Source organism: Drosophila miranda (assembly GCF_003369915.1).
Source record: "Drosophila miranda strain MSH22 chromosome Y unlocalized genomic scaffold, D.miranda_PacBio2.1 Contig_Y1_pilon, whole genome shotgun sequence".
Taxonomy (NCBI): domain Eukaryota; kingdom Metazoa; phylum Arthropoda; class Insecta; order Diptera; family Drosophilidae; genus Drosophila; species Drosophila miranda.
In genome coordinates, this window is record NW_022881603.1 from 28,399,789 (window position 1) to 28,418,175 (window position 18,387).

General features: G+C 41.2%; 1 pseudogene; it reads right to left on the reverse strand.

Moving 5' to 3' along the window:
- Positions 1-8,185: 8,185 nt before the first annotated feature.
- Positions 8,186-11,814, reverse strand: LOC117191580 (annotated as a pseudogene).
- Positions 11,815-18,387: the final 6,573 nt, after the last annotated feature.

Consider the following 18,387-nt stretch of genomic DNA (forward strand, 5'->3'; position numbering starts at 1 on the left):
CGATAGCCTAGGTACTCTCGGCGATACCTGTCGGTATTATCGCATAGTAAAGACCTCCGTATTGATTCTGAGTTCGGTGGGGTCCTGAAGGCGCTATTCGGCGATAACCGGAGTGCTCTCGGTGAAACCAACTGCCCCGTCCCACGCTACGATCGCTCCCGTCCGCGGGACTGCTGCCCCGTGCTTTGTGTTTGTAGCCCCGTTCGTGTTAGAGCGGGTATTGGTGTGTCTACACTGTTGCAAAGGTAAATTGGATTGAGAAATTGAAATCGCATTCAGCAGCAACACCGTGCGAAAGCGGAAAGGGGGGGCGCAGTGATAGTTGAAATATACTGAATTTTATTCACCTTATTGATTTTTCCTTTGGCTATCTGTGTATTTGGGAGTTGGGAGTGTGGAGTGCAATTTCCATTTTAGTGGAGAAACTTTAATGGATTTCTTCCCGAATTGAGCGTCGAACTGTATGCTACACTTATTTCTTAATACTTCTATATACACACATACACATGTACATATATCCTCCCACCTTTCTGGCTGAATTTTTTGACAATCCCCGGACATTCATCAACGTCAGTCACTAAAACCATTTCCTTGCTGCTGTCGTCCAAAAAACAAATTGTCAAACTAAAATTATGTATGCTTTCCATGCGCTGTGGGCGTCATGACGTCATATTTAATTTGAGTAAAATTCTTTCCCACTATGTATGCAATGCAAACCCAAATTAGTTGATTAAACCTTGTTTGGCCGCCTGTCATTTGTGCAAAGAGCCATTCATAGCTGCCACTGATAAATTAATTAGGTGGTGCAGGCCCCGTGAAAAGGGAATTACGAATTGGTTTACCGCAAACTATGTTCTTAATAGAACGATAAGGATAGGATAAGGATAAGGATAAGGATGAATCTTGACGCTTTAAAACTAGATTCTTTGAGAGTTCTCTATTCAAACATTCACAATGATCTCTCGTTATTCATATGTAAAGTACATTAATGCGTGAATGGATCCTCCTTTTTTATAGAAGATTTGTTATATATAATTAAATATGCGACACTTCAGTTTACGTTTTAAAAAAGGTTTTATTCTTCACTTAAACTTTAGCGTACATTGATTAATTATTTCCCCGACGATGACTGAGGTCTGAAGTCTTGAACGGAATTAACTTTGGTTGAATTCTCCGACGGTGTCGCGATTGACGTTTGTCTTGAACAGAACTGAGTTGGCTTCTTAGATGCAGACTATTTATATTATGATGCTCGGTTTGGGATTCGGATTTGGATTCGGAGGCGTTGGCTTCGACTTCGGCTTCGGAGATGGAGTACGTGACTCGATCGATATGTGGGAAAGGCGGCTTTTGATGAAAGGCTTCCGCTGCGTATGATCGGTGTTGCATTACTTGGGGGTGGCTGAGAATAGGGCCTCTGATTGGTCAGCTAGGATGGTGTGATTCTTGAGAATCGATTCGTAATTGATCTCTGAAGAGTGGCGTGATTCTGGTGCGGCTGGATTCTAGTGCGGCTGGATTCTAGGGCGGCATCTATTGTTTTATGTTCAACTTCCAGTTTAGGGTGTTTGTTTACATTGCCTGCAATCGTCTGCGCGTGGTCCATTTCGAGCGTGAGATTGTTTATGAGGGTTCGAAGCTGAGGGTGTCGTATTGTTTATAGTATTGTGGGTGCAGGGTAATAGACATAGACAAGGGTATGCGGAGCATGGACTATAGATATGTCACTCCCCCATTGTTAGATTTAAGCCTGTCCTCAGGCGATTATCCTTGGATATAGTTCGGGTGCGTCTAAAACTGTGCCTGCTGGGGATTCCTCGTCTTCGTCTGAAGGTGTTTCTATGTGCGGGTCGGTTTTAGGCTTATTGCTTTTACTTAGATTAAACAATTTGTAGCTTAATCCTATTATGATTATGACAAATAGTAGTATTAAGCTTACATGTAATACATTATTTAATCGCGTATTTTCTATTACGATTTCTTTGGTTTGCAAATAAGACAATGGTTTAATTTTTGTTACGTTATTGTTGATGTAGATGCTTTGTGCAAATTCTGGTATGGAGTTGGATATTAAGAATTCGTTTAACTGTACACTGCAATTATGAATTTTTATTAATGCGTTACCTTCTACTTTTATTTCTTGGTTTAGGCAATCTTGGTTTAATATGGTTTTTGGTAATTTCCAAGTTAACAATATGTTGGGTTCTATGAAACTTATTTGAAAGTTTTGGTGTGCTTTGGTGTATGGACATTTTGTTTCTACTTGTTTGACTATTCCTGAAATACATTCGTCATTTATTTTTCGTTTTGATTCTTTTTCATATACCTCGTTTTCTAGAACGTAATAATTGTTTTGCGTTAGGTCAGTGAGGATGTTATTATCTTCATCTGGATATGGGACAATTTTAAGTATAGGAATATTTCTGATCTCTCGTGGGATGTTGGAAATTATTAGTATTTCGTTAGTGTCTGTTTTCAACCAGGTAGATGTTTTGATATTTAATAATTTCTCTGAATCGATGTGTTTCAGGTAATCCTGCCTCAATAATTTTGGATTAAAGATCCCTAATCTTGTTAGCTGCATGCCTAATTCAATATCCTCTATGTACTCTGTAAAATGTTGAAGGTTAAATATTAATATCTCTAGTTGCTTATTTCTATCATTATCCTTGCTTAATTTATTGACAACTTCTATGCCAGAATTTTCTGCTTGAATTACTAAGTTTAATTCGTTAGCTTGAACACTGTGGCTAGCCAGATTGTTTATTTTCCCTTCTTATTCGACTTTATCATCTTGATCTAATGTTCCGAATAGATATTTATATACTGTGCCTACTGCATTTATAAGGCCTCTTTTGTTTCTTTTGGCTATTTTGATGCCGTTGAATTCACGTTGCAATTTCTCGACTAAATATTGAACTTGGATTTCGTTATTAAATTGGGTTGCCTGTTCTAGTAAACTCTGATATGTTTCATCTGTTCTTGTTATATTAATTGTTAGATAATGGTATTCATAATTAATGGGTATGTTAATGGTATTTGTTTTGAATATGAGATATCCATTCCTTGAATTGATGGGATCTATCTCTATATTCTGTCCGGAAGACTGTAGGACGGTGAACATTAGTAAGATTATAATCTTAATCATGTTGTAGCTCCGGATTCCCAGTACTCTCTTCGGGTACTCTGCAATTATCGTATTTACTTTTATTAGATTTTTTCTTTCTTTTGAATTTCGTTTTATAGTGGGTGATTTTCCTCCCTCTATTTTTCTCTTCAAAGTGCTTTTCGTCTACCTGCCTAATTTCCCCTGTTCTTTTGAACGGGTTGGTTGTTTTTGTTTTAACTAGGGGTGCATTCTTGAAGCGTGTGTCTACTTCAAAGTCGATTCTATCGTTATTCAAATGATTGATCTTCCTAACTTTATTCAGTTGAGTGTTATAATCTGGTAGTCCGGCGTACAGGAAGATATCAGCTGGGGATCTTTTTGTAGTATTATGAACCGTTTTATGGTTATAAGTGTATAGAATTAACTCGAATTTTGTGAGCTTGTTTTCTATGTTATCCTCACTTGAAATGATTCTTATTTGTTTATTGATCGTTTTATGTAGTCGTTCTACATCAGGAACTCCGTTTTTACTGGTGGTGATTTCGATTTTCACATTTTCCGCATTCAACCATGCTTGCAATGCTGCGCACATAAAGGCTAAATCTTTGTCGGCTTTAATTCCCTGTGGCTTGCCCATTTCGTTAAAGACTTTTATGATGGCTCTCTTGGTTTCTAACCAGTCACGACTCTTAACTTCTACAAGGGTAGCGAATTTAGAATATACATCAATGCATGATAGGAATTGTTGATTGCCTACCAAATAGAAATCCATGACATATTTTTCTTTGATATTTTGTATTTCAGGGGTGATTTCGAAGGTTAGATTGGTGTTACGATGCTCAGTTTTAGCAACGTTGCACGTAGGACACTCATTGATAATATTTTGGATTAACTTTTGATAATCGGGGTAGTAGAATTTTCCTTTAAACCAATTAGTGGTCTTTTCGATACCTGGGTGAAGTAGCTCTTTATGATTCTTCAATATTTGTTCTTTGAATTCGGAGTAGTTGGGAATATTTATGAGTTTGGTACTGGATTTAATCAGTTTAGTGAAGTGATTTGGACTGATTATCTCCAGGAATGCCCTTTGGAACAGTGGGAAGTCTACTTCGTTATGGAAATATAGTGCACTCTTTTTGGTACACACATATTCCTTTATTATATCTTTTGCTAATGATTCTGTCATTTCGGTATATGTGATTTTTATCAGTATCTTGTGGAAATAGTGGATGTTTCTACCTTATCCTCATTACCTTTAATCAGTTCTATTTGCCTATTATAGTAATTGATTGGTCTCTCTGTAAGTGGAATATAATTTGTATTATCTTCTTGCGCGCTATGGACCGTTGCACAATCACTATTAATGGTTTCCCCGAGTAGGTTTTCGTTAATCTTTACTCTTGATAGCGCATCGGCTACATGGTTCTCCTTTCCGGGTAAATATTTTATTTTGAAGTCAAATTCATTTAATTTGATCTTCCATCGTTGTAGCTTCATATTTGGTTCCTTGAGGTTATTCAACCAAATCAAGGGTTTGTGATCACTTAATATCTCAAACGTTCTACCAAACAGGTATGATCTGAAATACTTAGTTGCCCAAACTATAGCTAGTAATTCCTTTTCTATTGCTGAATAATTGATTTCGTGTTCGTTTAAGGTTATACTTGCATAGCAGATTGGTCTGTGGTCTTGCGACAACACTGCTCCTAATGCAATGTTACTTGCATCGGTTGTTACCGTGAACATTTTGTTGAAATCTGGGAATGCGAGGATGGGGTCTGAGGTGATAAGTACTTTCAATTTTTCGAAGGCCTCGACGTATTTTTCCTCTGTTGGGTCTATGACTGCTCGTTTCTTTAATTTGAGTGTCATAGGTTTTGCTATATTAGCGAAGTTGGGAATGAATTTCCTATAGAATCCACGTAAACCTATGAATGATTTTATTTTTGTGGTTGTATTGGGTATTGGGAAGTTTATTATGGCAGATATTTTCTTTGGATTAGGAACTATGCCGTTAGTTGTTACTACATGGCCTAGGAATTCCGTTTCTTTCTTCAGGAATTCACACTTATCCATTTGTAGCTTTAAGTTGGCGTCTCTCAACTTTCCAAATACTCTCCTTAGTGACAACAGGTGTTCTTCCAATGAAGTGGAAAATATAATGATGTCGTCTAAGTATACGAGGCAATCTTTGAAGATTAATTCTTCTAGCAGATTGTTCATACATCTTTGGAAGGTAGCGGGGGCAGTGGTTAGCCCAAAGGGCATACGAGTGAACTCGTAATGACCATGCTTCGTGGAGAAAGCTGTTTTTGGGATTGAGCTAGGTTCCATAGGAATTTGATGGAATCCCTTAGCTAAATCGATTGTTGTGAAATATTGGCACCTACCTAGTTTATCTAGTACTTCGTCCATTCTGGGTGTAGGAAATTTATCCTTGATTGTCACCTCGTTTAGACTTCTATAATCTACTACCATACGATATTTCTGCTTTCCTGAAGCATCTATTTTCTTTGGTATCATAGCGATGGGTGCACAATAGGGAGAGTTCCACTTACGAATGATTCCCTGTCTAATCATATCTTTGATTTGTTGTGTCACTTCTTGATCGTGTATTTGAGCATATTTATATGGTCGACGATATACAGGATCTTCGTGATGGGTTTTTATTTCGTGCTTTATAGTACTAGTGAAGGTCAAAATGTCACCTTCTTTATACTGCACGTCCTTAAATTCATAGAGAACTTTCTTTAGTTTCTCCTTTTCTTCGTCATTTAAATGTTCCAACCTTAGCTGGTTGCATTCCTTTAATTCATTCTCTAATGCGGAAGCGAAGAATTGCTCTCCTTCAGGAGATGGGTCAAGGCACTTAGGTGTAGATATATCTTCCTTTGAAGATGGCTTAACACCTTTGTGTGCGGTCTTGCCGACGGCAATTGCTTCTCCACTTTGGATGATTGGGTATGACCTTTCTCCTAACGTTACCGTTTCATTTCGGTAATCGATGACGGCTTTGCTAGCCATCAAATATTCTCTGCCTAAGAGTATGTCATAATTTTCGGAAAAATTATGAATATAAAATTTTTGTTTTGTCGGACAGTTTTTGGTTGCATTACGTGTAATGCTCTGAGTCAGACGGACGGGTCCATTGATGGTATGGACGGTGAGGTTGTCGCTATCGACTTTGGAATCTGTATAGTTTTCTTTTATTATATTTATTGACGATCCCGAGTCCGCGATACCTCTTAATTTTTTATTATTTACGATTATTTCTATATATGGTCTATATATGGTTTTCCTCGATTTCTTCCGAGGCACTCTGCTGAAAATTTACATCCATTTTCATTTGTCCGCTTTGGCTTTCCCTGTCTGATTGATTTGATAGTTTGTGGGATTCTGGACTCTACCCTTTATTATTTACGGCATTATTTCCTGAATTATTTCGATTCGATCCAAGATTATTTCTGGAAGTACTTGGGTTTTGATTGTTATAATCGTTACTACTATAGCGAGGGTAATAAGTTCCAACATTCCTTCGATTGTTATTTCCGTTTCTTGAATGTTCGTGATTCTTGTTATCAGTTACGAAATTTTCGTAGATTCCTAACTCTTGAGCTGATTTTTCTAGATTAGCCATATTAGAAATGTCTTTCTTTGCTAAAATGATGAACAGTTTATTGGGTAGAGCATCTTCTATGGTATGTCTGGTGGCATTTGCCAGAGCGTTTTTAAAGATTATCTTATTTTCTGGGCTAGTCTCCAGATTTAGTTTACTTACTATAACATTTGACTTAATTTCTAGTTCTTCTAGGAACTTACGAATATTCCCATTGAATTTGGTGTCGTGTAATTGTTGTAGCAGCGTCTCGTATGGAGTGTGGTTGTTGAATTTGCTGATTAGGGCTGCTTTTAGATCGGTCCAGGTGTTGGGTTGAAGGCTTTGTGATAAAAGTTGTGCTCGTCCGCACAGTTGACCCTCAGTGGCTCCGTACATGATGCTTTGTTGCCGGATGTCTTCTGTTGAGTACAATTCGGAGATGTACTTGATCCTACTTATGAACGAGCTTAGGCGTTCTTGGCATCCGTCGTATGGTGGAATTTGCCTGATTGACTTCAAGGCTTGGTTCAGGTGTATTTCTGTTAGCGGCATGTTGATTTCTTTTTATTTATTTATTTTTTCTAATATTAATTGAGTTTCGTGTGCAGATTCTTTGGCGGATCTCTTTAGTATTAGCGTTACTTTTCCTCTGATCACTGTAGGTTATTACGCACTGTAACTGTCACTACGCCAATTGATCGTCTTAAAAAAAGGGATTCACTTTTAACTGAGATCCTACCGGCTGCGCCAATTAAATATGCGACACTTCAGTTTACGTTTTAAAAAAGGTTTTATTCTTCACTTAAACTTTAGCGTACATTGATTAGTTATTTCCCCGACGATGACTGAGGTCTGAAGTCTTGAACGGAATTAACTTTGGTTGAATTCTCCGACGGTGTCGCGATTGACGTTTGTCTTGAACAGAACTGAGTTGGCTTCTTAGAGGCAGACTATTTATATTATGATGCTCGGTTTGGGATTCGGATTTGGATTCGGAGGCGTTGGCTTCGACTTCGGCTTCGGAGATGGAGTACGTGACTCGATCGATATGTGGGAAAGGCGGCTTTTGATGAAAGGCTTCCGCTGCGTATGATCGGTGTTGCATTACTTGGGGGTGGCTGAGAATAGGGCCTCTGATTGGTCAGCTAGGATGGTGTGATTCTTGAGAATCGATTCGTAATTGATCTCTGAAGAGTGGCGTGATTCTGGTGCGGCTGGATTCTAGTGCGGCTGGATTCTAGGGCGGCATCTATTGTTTTATGTTCAACTTCCAGTTTAGGGTGTTTGTTTACATTGCCTGCAATCGGCTGCGCGTGGTCCATTTCGAGCGTGAGATTGTTTATGAGGGTTCGAAGCTGAGGGTGTCGTATTGTTTATAGTATTGTGGGTGCAGGGTAATAGACATAGACAAGGGTATGCGGTGCATGGACTATAGATATGTCACTATATATATATCCCAACTCTGTCAAGGACATAGCTAACCTTTTTCAAAAGTTTATTCAATCAATTTCAATGTTGAAACACTACTTGCTACGACGAATATGTTCAGTTATTTGGTATTGTGTATGTGTATTTGTTTATAAGATGATGACTTAAGGACATAATGTTGTTCCGCTCTAATCCTATTCCGAACCCAAACACTCGAGCACCCAGGGAGAGTGCCTAAAACTGGCGCTGCATGACCCGATCCAAGTCGTTCCAGCTGCAGGAGTAGTCGATCTGGAGCAGACCCTTCTTGCTCAGGCCGAATTTACGCGCGTAAATTCCCGAGTAGAGCGAGGAGTCGCCTCCGGTGGAGTGCGGGGACTCGCACTGAGTCCGTTCGCGACCTGCCCCCGACCCGACCCCTGCACCGCCCAGAGTTCCGTAGAGGGTGGAGGGTGCCGCCTAGAGGAGGGACGTGGCGTGCTGCTGGCACTCACTGCAATCCGGAATGCTGCAGTACGGTAGTGTAGCATAGGGATTGTAGTAGTCGTAGGCGGGCGAAAGGGGGGGCGGGGCGGGAAAGTCGATTTGCGGTGGTGCGGTCAGCGGTGGGGCAGACTTGCCGCTGCGCTTGCGTCTCGGGTGCGGTGCCGTGCCATAAATATTGCTGTTGGGGACCTGACTTGTGGCGGGGCGGCGCTGCAGGGTGACTGCTCGCCGTTGCGGCATGGGCAGCTCGTCACCAATGGAGGAGGGGTGCTCGGTGGAGCTGGCACTGGAGAAGCCTTTGGGGATGTAATATTCAAGGATTTTAATACTGTAAGAGAAGTGTCTGTCATCTGCTCACCTCCGTAGCCGTTGTAGAGCTGTCGCTGCTCTGCGTAGAGCTCCGCCCGCAGCTCCTCCTCCTCTGCGGCATCATGCTCATCGTTGTCGAGATGCAGCTGCCTGGTCATCGTGGCCATGTAGTCGTCGTAGCGACTGGGAGCTCCGTAGATGTCACTCCTGGCTGTATAGAGAGGCTCCTTGCGGCTGCTCCTGCTCCTCCGCCGGCTTCTTTGGGGCACACAGCACTCGAGCTGGCATTGGGAGCGTGACACGCGACGCGTCTGTGTGTGGGGGCGTGGCATGGTAGCAGCCATGCCTATGCCCATTCCCATTCCGTAGCTGGGAGTTGGGGTCTGGGAATCTCCATAATGGATTTCATCCACCTCCTGGCCGGTACCATCATCGATCTTCTTGCGCACATAGTCGTAGTTCTCCAGGTCCCAGGGATCCACGTAGCAGCGCTGCGAGTGCAGCAGCGTGGTTCCGTAGATGTCCTCCGTGTTGTCTATGGTGTAGTAGGGGGACTCCAGGGCACCAACTCCCTCGTGGCTGCCGGGAAGCGCCTGCTTGAGACCCGCTTTATGGACCCGGTTTACCCGGTTTATGGATCTGCATAACTTTGCATAGCCATTCAATCGGCATTCCAATTGGCATTTTCCATTAGCCGACCAACTGGTTTATTTGTACATATCATATGCTCTTGTCCTCGGTATCAGTAACGGTATGCGAATCCCCCAAAACATGAATTAGTTTGACCATCAAATCGAAATTGATTTTATTATCAAATATCAAACAAATATTTCTCAATTAAATGCACAAGCTACTCAACAGAAATTCTAACAAAATATGCCAAAGAAAAACAAAACCATCTGGAAAATGGCCTTTGGAAAACATTTTGAGGAGCGGGCTTGGCAGAGAAGGCTATTTGGAAGTGATGGTCAGAACAGAACAAAAATGGTTCCCAAATATTTATATTATTTATATTTAATCTGCATGTTAGCTATGGAGAATAGCTATAGTAATGGCGTGCTCTGTCCTTTAGGAACTGTGAACCAGCGGACGGCATTAATGCACGCGGTTTACAATAAATTAAAACTTTATCTTCTCAACTAAGTATTAAATGAAAGTACAAGTATATAGATCTAGATGGGATATACTGCCAAAGATCTCGAAATAAAATTTGTCAGGTCCGATCCCTACACTCTTTTCCATCTGAAACCTTTTTCCATCGACAGTAAAATATTTTTGGATATGGCTTTTTCAAATGTTGCTTAAACCCTGCAAAATTATGATATTTTTCAGTGGGCTTTGGACTCTTTTATTTGGGTTTTTTCTCAGTCCTTCCGAGGCGTTTGTATTTGTAGTCTCTGCATTTGCATGAAATTTCTGTCTTGTTGTGTCTTTTTTTGTTTTAGGTGTTTTGTTTTAATCGCTTCGGTTATCGATTAACATTTGTATGGCCTGAACAAGCAGCCAGAGGCGCTTGTGTATAGAGAAAATAATTTATAAAATACACAAAAAAGAGACACAAGAAAAAAGCAACGTGACTTGGCTGTGGCACGCAAATGAAATCGCCTGTTTGGGGGTCTGTCAGGGAGCATATTTATATATGGCATATATCAAATCATTATATCAAGACGGGCACACGTATAAATGCATTTTGAGAAATTTGCACGAAAACGAAAATAGCTTAGGACTTGTTTTGGGTGAGTGTTTTGGCTACCTTGTGAGCTGTCTGTCTGTCAGTCAGTCATTCGAAACGAGACAAGAATGCAATGCCGCAGGAGAGGCTGATCGATATTTGCATTCCATTGATGGAATGATATTAGTTTCCGAGCTCATTTCAACTAGTTTCGTTTTTGATTAGCATTTTGAATATTGAAAGCAGGACCGCTCTCAGGTTAAGTATACGCCACTTGTACTTCAAGTGCATAACAAACCAGCAATTCAACTGGTTCCGAGGACCACTCTGGTCCACTCTGTGAAATGAATTCCCTGCCAAAGATGCCAATTAATGAACAAATTAATTGGCATCTTTGCCGGATATATCCTCCTGCTTTGCGGTCGAATAAAAGCCGTGGTCGGGCTCCGCTTCAGCCTCAATGTCAGGTGCAGCGTCAGCTGCCACTATGGCTTTGGCTTTGGGCCATTTGCATATTAAAATGTGTCAAGCTCAAGGGAGATTACTTTTTGTATGCGGGCGAGTTGGCCAAGAGCTAATGAGGGGGTGGTGGCGGGCCCGGGGACTGTCTCCTTTAAAATATGAAAATATATTCCAATCAGATGCTGTCAGAGGCAGGATTCATCGCGGGCATGCTCAATTTCCGGAAAAATAATTGCATTACATTATATAATTAAACATGGTTCAATGTGGGAGGCAGTGTCCATGGAACTTTTTCTTTAGCTTTGAGATATTTAATTATTTATTCAAGCTGATGCTGCTTTTTTGGCAAACTATTTTTCGGATTCTTTTGAATTTCAGTCAAGTCAATTTGGACAATAATTAGCGGACTGCTTCTGCCTCAGATTATGCATGAAAGAAACCTAAAAATAAATACAAATATTTCGACATCGAATGCTAATGCAAAATAACTGAAAACTAGTTTGCCAAATGGCAGGCGACCTTGTTAAGCCCTCGATTTTGAATATTTGATCGGGTGATATCATGCCCACAGACGTATTTACATGAATATTCAACCTGGTATTCGCGGGGTATTCACAGGGAGCTTCTGGCGCACCCCCAGAAAGAAAGAGTGCTGTGAGTGATTCACCGGCTGAAGAACCATTCCACCGCATGCCTGGGCGTACTGCCTCCAACTGCGCCTCCCGATGTGAGTGCTCCCAAAATGGTCATCATTACATTGGGATTGCAAGAGGCCCACGCCGAAGATAAATCAAACTTGACAGGCACGCCAATCCCCTCAACCAAGCAGATGTATCTGAAGATACCCGCACACTCGTTCGCCCCAAAAGATCTTGTGACTCTGCCCACATACTCCTACATAATCGCTTGGGCTGGGACAACTTTCTTTGCTTTTGACACAGTTTCCGCCGTTTCATTCACCTTATTGGGTTTGGGGGGTTTATTTGTGTGTTTTATTGGTTTTCTGCACTTGTCACTGGATGGGGAGAACTCTTTTGGGGACAGTTCTTTCGCGAATTTCAGACACGTTTCAGTCGCGGCCCACGAATACCGTTGTTGGGCTTTGATGGCATGATCTTTCGTCCGCGCATGCGCTTCGCGTACCGTTCGCCTTTGCGCCCCAAAAAGTTTTAGTTTTTAGCATAAAGCTGCAAATGTTGATGTTGGTTTCGAGCCGGCCCAAGCCGTCGTCATCGCCTACGACATGTTCGAAGGCTCGAAGCCACAGGCCGCTGCGTGCGACAGAAGAGCAGAGCAATTCACCACAGACAGATCGTGTCTTGTTCGATCTTGTCTGCAGGTTCGAGGCGGTTCGACGGGTGCAAGTGGTTCGCTTGCGGTTGTATCTTTCTCATTTAGCCAATTTCCATCAAAATTTAAATATGCATTGGGTTTTCATTGCGTTGTTTCAAGTGTAATTGCTGTAATTGCTCTCTGTTAATTAATTAAGAGCTGATTAATGTGACAGACAGTGATTATGCGACAGGCAGAGTGCTCTTCAAAGTCACTTCATTGACATGCAAATTTGGGAAACGCTGAAATGCGGCTGCTGCTGCGGCAAGCGGTAAAGAAATGCCAGTGAAAAGACAGCACGAAAAAGACACAACGCACACCGGAGCGGAGTTACTCTTCCTCCCGTGAAATGTGAATGGATGTAATGCGAATAAGCAAAATACCTCTAAATAATAAGTTAGGAGTAGGCATTACTGCAGCCCAATCCCAATCCCAGATTCTACTCCCCTCTGCCTTAGTTTCTCCCAAAAGTGGGAATAACCTTGGGAAGAGTACTGTGCAAGGTGTAATACCACATCTGCCAAGTTCAACTTGAGTCTGGCGTTGAAAGCCCGAGAGAAATTACATCACTTTGGGGCTTAGCTTCAACTTCAACTTGAACCGGCAGCTTTGTGGGGTGGGGTACGGTACAGGTAAACCTCGGAGCATTGTCTAAGCGTTTCGAATCCCACAAAGAAAAGAGGTGCTGGGCATTTGAAGCAGTTCCCACTCTCAACACTTCTTCTTTTGACTCGAAAATATTTTATAATAATTTATTCATCTGCATAAGAAAACAAAAATTTTGTTTTAACCAAATAATAGAAAAAAAGCTTTCACTTTCAATGCGGTGGCGGTTGATCGTTGTTTTTTTTTGTTGTCCAGAAAACGTGTGCATTTTTATGTCTTTTATTCAGAAAAGTAAGTTATTATGTTTCCACTATTTTTGTGGTGCGGTTTGAGTGCAAGCAATCTATTGGTGGCCAATAGCCCAAAGCCAAACCAAACCGAAAACATTTCAATTAAGCCAGCTGAAGGGGCCCACAGACTGCGGTTAGCCAAAACCCCAAAAAAGGTGATTAGCAAATAATTGTTTTAGCATCTATTGAGATTTATGCAATCGGCATGACCGCAGCTGGTTAAAGAAATATTCTTTGAAGATTATACCGGTCACATAAGGCCCTCCTTCCAGCTCATAAAATCTGCTTTCCCCATTGTCGAGTTCACATTTGAGCGCCCCCTTTCAGGCGTTTCCGCAGCAATTTGACACCCGTGATGGTTGCAAGCATTTTGGGGATTTGCAGCACACATTGCACACGACGCACAGGAAATCGGCTACACCTGGCCACCCTGCCCCGGCGGGACGGGGATGGTGAGATGTGATGTGATGTGATGTGGGCCCCCTCGACCAGATGTTTTCCTTTGACTGGCGGCAGACTCGTTGATCTCTGCTCCAATTCCAATGAGTGTGTACGGTTTTTTTTTCTGCTTGCTGTATCTGTCTTGTGCTCGCACCATCGACATTGTGCAACATGCTCTTCGATATGGCAAAAAGCCTGCCCCTCCTCCTGTTTGGTGGCAGCTGTAGCCGCCATTAGAGATGCTGACTCGCAGATTGTGCTGCACCCAAGACCGATCCGATCCGAGCCGAACCGAGCCGAGCCGGGGCACCGTTCGGTCTCCTCTTGTCACTCGAGTTGCCACTTTCGATTTTTTATACCTCGCTCTATCTCTATCGCTGTGCTACTCCCTCCCCTGGGCAGTGCTCCGCTGTGGCAATAATTGTGAGTGGACCTGGTCATTTATGGCGTTTACCTCTTTGTCCCCATTTGCTTGTACTTTTGCACGTGTTCAGCCCACAAAAGGGAAACAGAGAGGGAGGGAGAACGGACAAAGAGACGGAGAGAGCAACAGGGAAATACGGAAAATATGCTTCGTAATTGTGTGCTTCCCATTTTTTGTGTGTCAGCAGAAATATTTTTTTGTTTTGTGGGGTTCCCTTTCCAAACGGTCAGCTCGGGAAATTCATTTTTCCCCAAAGTGATTTTCCGCTCCTCTTCAATGACAGATTAAACATAAATTAATCATTCGATTGCTGGTGGGGCATACGGAAAGGTGAATTAATATTCTGGGTCTTTGGTAGTGGGGGTCCTGGTTCTGTCGTTTTTTGGGATTTTGATTGTTTCTGCACTTCGTTTCCGGTTGCACGAGTCGATAGATACAATTTCCATTAAAAAATAAGAAAAAGTGTCCGAAACTCTGGGGAATTAAAAAAAAGAAAACCAGTAAAGAAGTACCCAGTTTTAGATACTCTTAAAGTGATAAAAGCAATAAATAATCTTCTAGAATCAAAGGAAAATGTAAGCTTCTAATTCTAGTTCAATTAAACCCATTTTTTAATGTAAATATTATTTCATTTTTAGCCATAAATAAAGGAAATGTAAATCATGAACAGATCTCAAGTCGATAATCCCTTGTGGGGCTTAGTTGAACGACCGGGCACAATGGGCCATAACTGAAACCATTAAATGTGTATTTAAATCCACTCATTGCCCAATCCGCTTGATGATGCAATAATACCTAGTACTACAGACAGACAGACATCATCAGCAGCAGCAAAAACCAAGAAAATCGACAGCAACAGCACCTCAGCATCAGCCACCAGCCATCTCTATCTCCATCGACATCTGACATACTGAGGGCCGAGCATTCAAGCATCCAAGTCTCCAGCTTCATCTTCATCTTCGTCATCTCCCCCATTCATTGTCTGGGGGTGGCGGGCCCTGTCTGACGCATAGTTCAAGTGGCACTGGCACAAATCATCTTTGCAGAAACAAAAAAAATATACATCGCAGCGTCTGGGGTAAAAACAACAAAAATATTGGCCCCACTTGGAGCTAGACAACATTGGAGGCAACTTTGACATGATGTGGTCAAAACAATTTGCGCTTCTTTCTGATTGTTTCTTTATAGATATTTTCTAGGAAAATTCGAAAAAGAGAATCAAATAAAGTAAAATACAATTGTTGAGGTGCCTTCGGGGTTGAGAAAGCAGCATTCACTATATATAAATCAATCTTTCCATCGTTTGATCTACCACTTTTGTATACCTACTGGTACATTGTTTTATTTACATTAATATCTCCCTATCCACCTTATATGCATCTATTTAAATATAAATGAAAATATACTCTTTAATGGGCAGTCTTTATTGTTTAACTTTATTGTTTTACTGAAATCAAATTATTATGACCAGTTTATCGTTTGTTCTGGTGCTTTTTATTGTACAATTCTTTGAATCGGGAATCCCGTCTTGGACAGTTGTACCATCGATATTCTCCACTAAAGAACCAAGAAAATTCAATCAGTAATCCACATTCATCCACAGTAATACACTGCCAAAACACCCCTGCAACAGACAGCGCCCACACAGCGAAGTCAGCAACAGACACGTTGTCTTGCCCGATGATGCCTCAATTTCAAGATACAAAACCTTTGAGGCGGACAAAACAATCTGGCGTGTGAGTGAGTGAGTGAGTGTGTGGCTGGTACATTGTGCATTGTTTTGGGCCGGGGCAACTAAACATTTTTTTTCCGAACTTCCGCGTCTCTGGACAAGATACATAGTCCGAACACTCTGCACGGCACAGAGATACATCGGTGGCAGCCTTCACACAGGTGCAAGGGCCTAGGAGGGAGAAGGAGGAGGAGGTGGCATTGTCTTGGAGCTGGATTTTTTCTTCTCTCAGTTTTTTCTCTCAGCGCGTATCACACACTTCATTAATTTTGTTTCGCTTTTCATTGCTGTCGGTAATTATGGTTACAGTTATGCTTGTGTAGCTCCCAGATACACGCACACACACACAATATCGCTGAGTTTCACTTTTTTCTGAAGTCTTCTTTTCAATATTGCAAAATTGCATGCTGCACTTGAAAAAACGTTGCCACGCGTGAAGAGCTTGGCATCTGAGGCCTGTAGTCCAATGTATCTGCCAGATACAATATTTTTACAACAGCCGCCAACAGTTTGTTGCCACTTAATGCCGCCGCTGCTTCTGTCTTGTGATTTGTAACGCTCCGTTAACATAATACTCGCAGTCAACGAAATCATTAAATCAATTAATGTGACACGAACAACAACAAAACCTGCAAATTAGAAACCAAAAACTCGAAACCCAAAACCCAAACCAGATTGAACGGATGGCATTAACTTGATACTGATTCAAATTTTATTTGGAAAACTCTTTGGCTATCTACAAACTAAAGGATGACCTTGAGAAGTAAAATCTCTGAACCAAACAATTGGGAAAAGATTCTAGAAAAGATTCGGAGTGCTTCAAGTGCTAGCCGAATTTATTATCTAGCCGATGATCTTTAAAATATCAGAGCGTTAGGGAAAGAATAGTGCCTGAATAAATAATTATATTCTGAGAGGGTATAATAATTAAAACCAGCTGGGATTAGTATCTGTAGATTGGAATATAACAATGCATCACATTGGATCTATCGAATATAACTCAACAAATCTGTAAGGCAGATCCTTGAACTTGCTATGAAATTTCTTCCTCCCAGGAAGTACAGTACAAGCCATTAATGTACTACAAGCCGTACCTAACACGGAAACTTGCTAAAACCAATATGTAATGAATTATGATTATTTTATGCACATATCCATCATGCCCGCCCCGTTCCCCCAACGGCAGCGCCAACATAATTCCCTATAATAATAATTATCGAGTGGCAGGATGGCGTGTGCTGAAAGATGCCACAGATGATGGCGGATGACAAGTTCAATGGCATGGCGTATGAGCATTGTTTGCATTTGCATTCGGCATTGGAATGGAGCTCTCGTTTTAATTAGCCCTGCAATTACACATACGACATGGTGTACGCTGAGCTTGAATCTGCATAATTTCCTTTTGAATTGCATGGAAAGTTTGCCAATTAAAACTGTATGCCGACTTATGACTACTAAACAATTAACTAAACAATTAAGAAGCTCATTAATTTTAATTTAGCTAAAAGAAAGATGGGGAACGGCAAGCATTGAAAAGTGAAACCACAACGTATAATCTTGGGTATACAGATCCCTGGATAATAAATTATGGTTTTTTATGAAATGCAATACATAGTGTACAAACATGAACATATTATCGTCAATACAATGCCACTTTCGGCCCCTTGCAGAATGTTTAAACATAAATAGATTATTGTACACATTCACTCATGTAACAACACCGATCTCTAAAGAAATCACATAAAGTAGACAAGTTATGACTGCACGGGTGTAAACAGAGATCTGTAACCCATTAATACGACAACAAAACACAAGTGGAGAAAACACTTAACAAATGCGGTCCTAAAAGAAAACTAATGTAAGCATGTACTCAAATAGACACCCTCAGTAAAGTGTATCCTCTGCGTAGGTCTAACGATATTTATAGACTACCAAATTGTACCTCCTACCTCATTGTCAAATCACATATAAGGCTCTGATTTTAAGAATAAAATTTAGTTTGAATTTACAACTCAACTCGCAAATGTCTAGACTTTTCTTTTAAGGTCTTAACATTTTGGTCCTTCGAGACTCTCCGTTGTTTCCCCCCTGTGGTAAGAGCACGGAGTTAAACCAGCTTCCTTGAGACTGAACAAGTGTCTAGTTCACTGACAGCTAAAGGTAGCAAAATAAAAGACTTTGATTTCCCTCCTATAGGAAGGAACAGAGTATAAAATAAATTAATGAAACGAAAGTTTCAATTAATAATTTGGAAAAATACGAGCTGGACAGGCTGTATTTTAATAGATAACGAAATATGTATATCTATTGTAATTGAAAAACGAGGTGGAACGTTGTGAGTTGCTGCGGACACCGCAACTCTACAGTTATACCCGATACTAAGTCAGTATGGCTTTCTCCGGCAGACGCCGCTAATATTGAACGACACGACAAAGAGTGCGTGCTAGAGAGACAGAAAATCAGTCTGAGCGTGACGTCGGGCGCTGCGTAGCCACTGC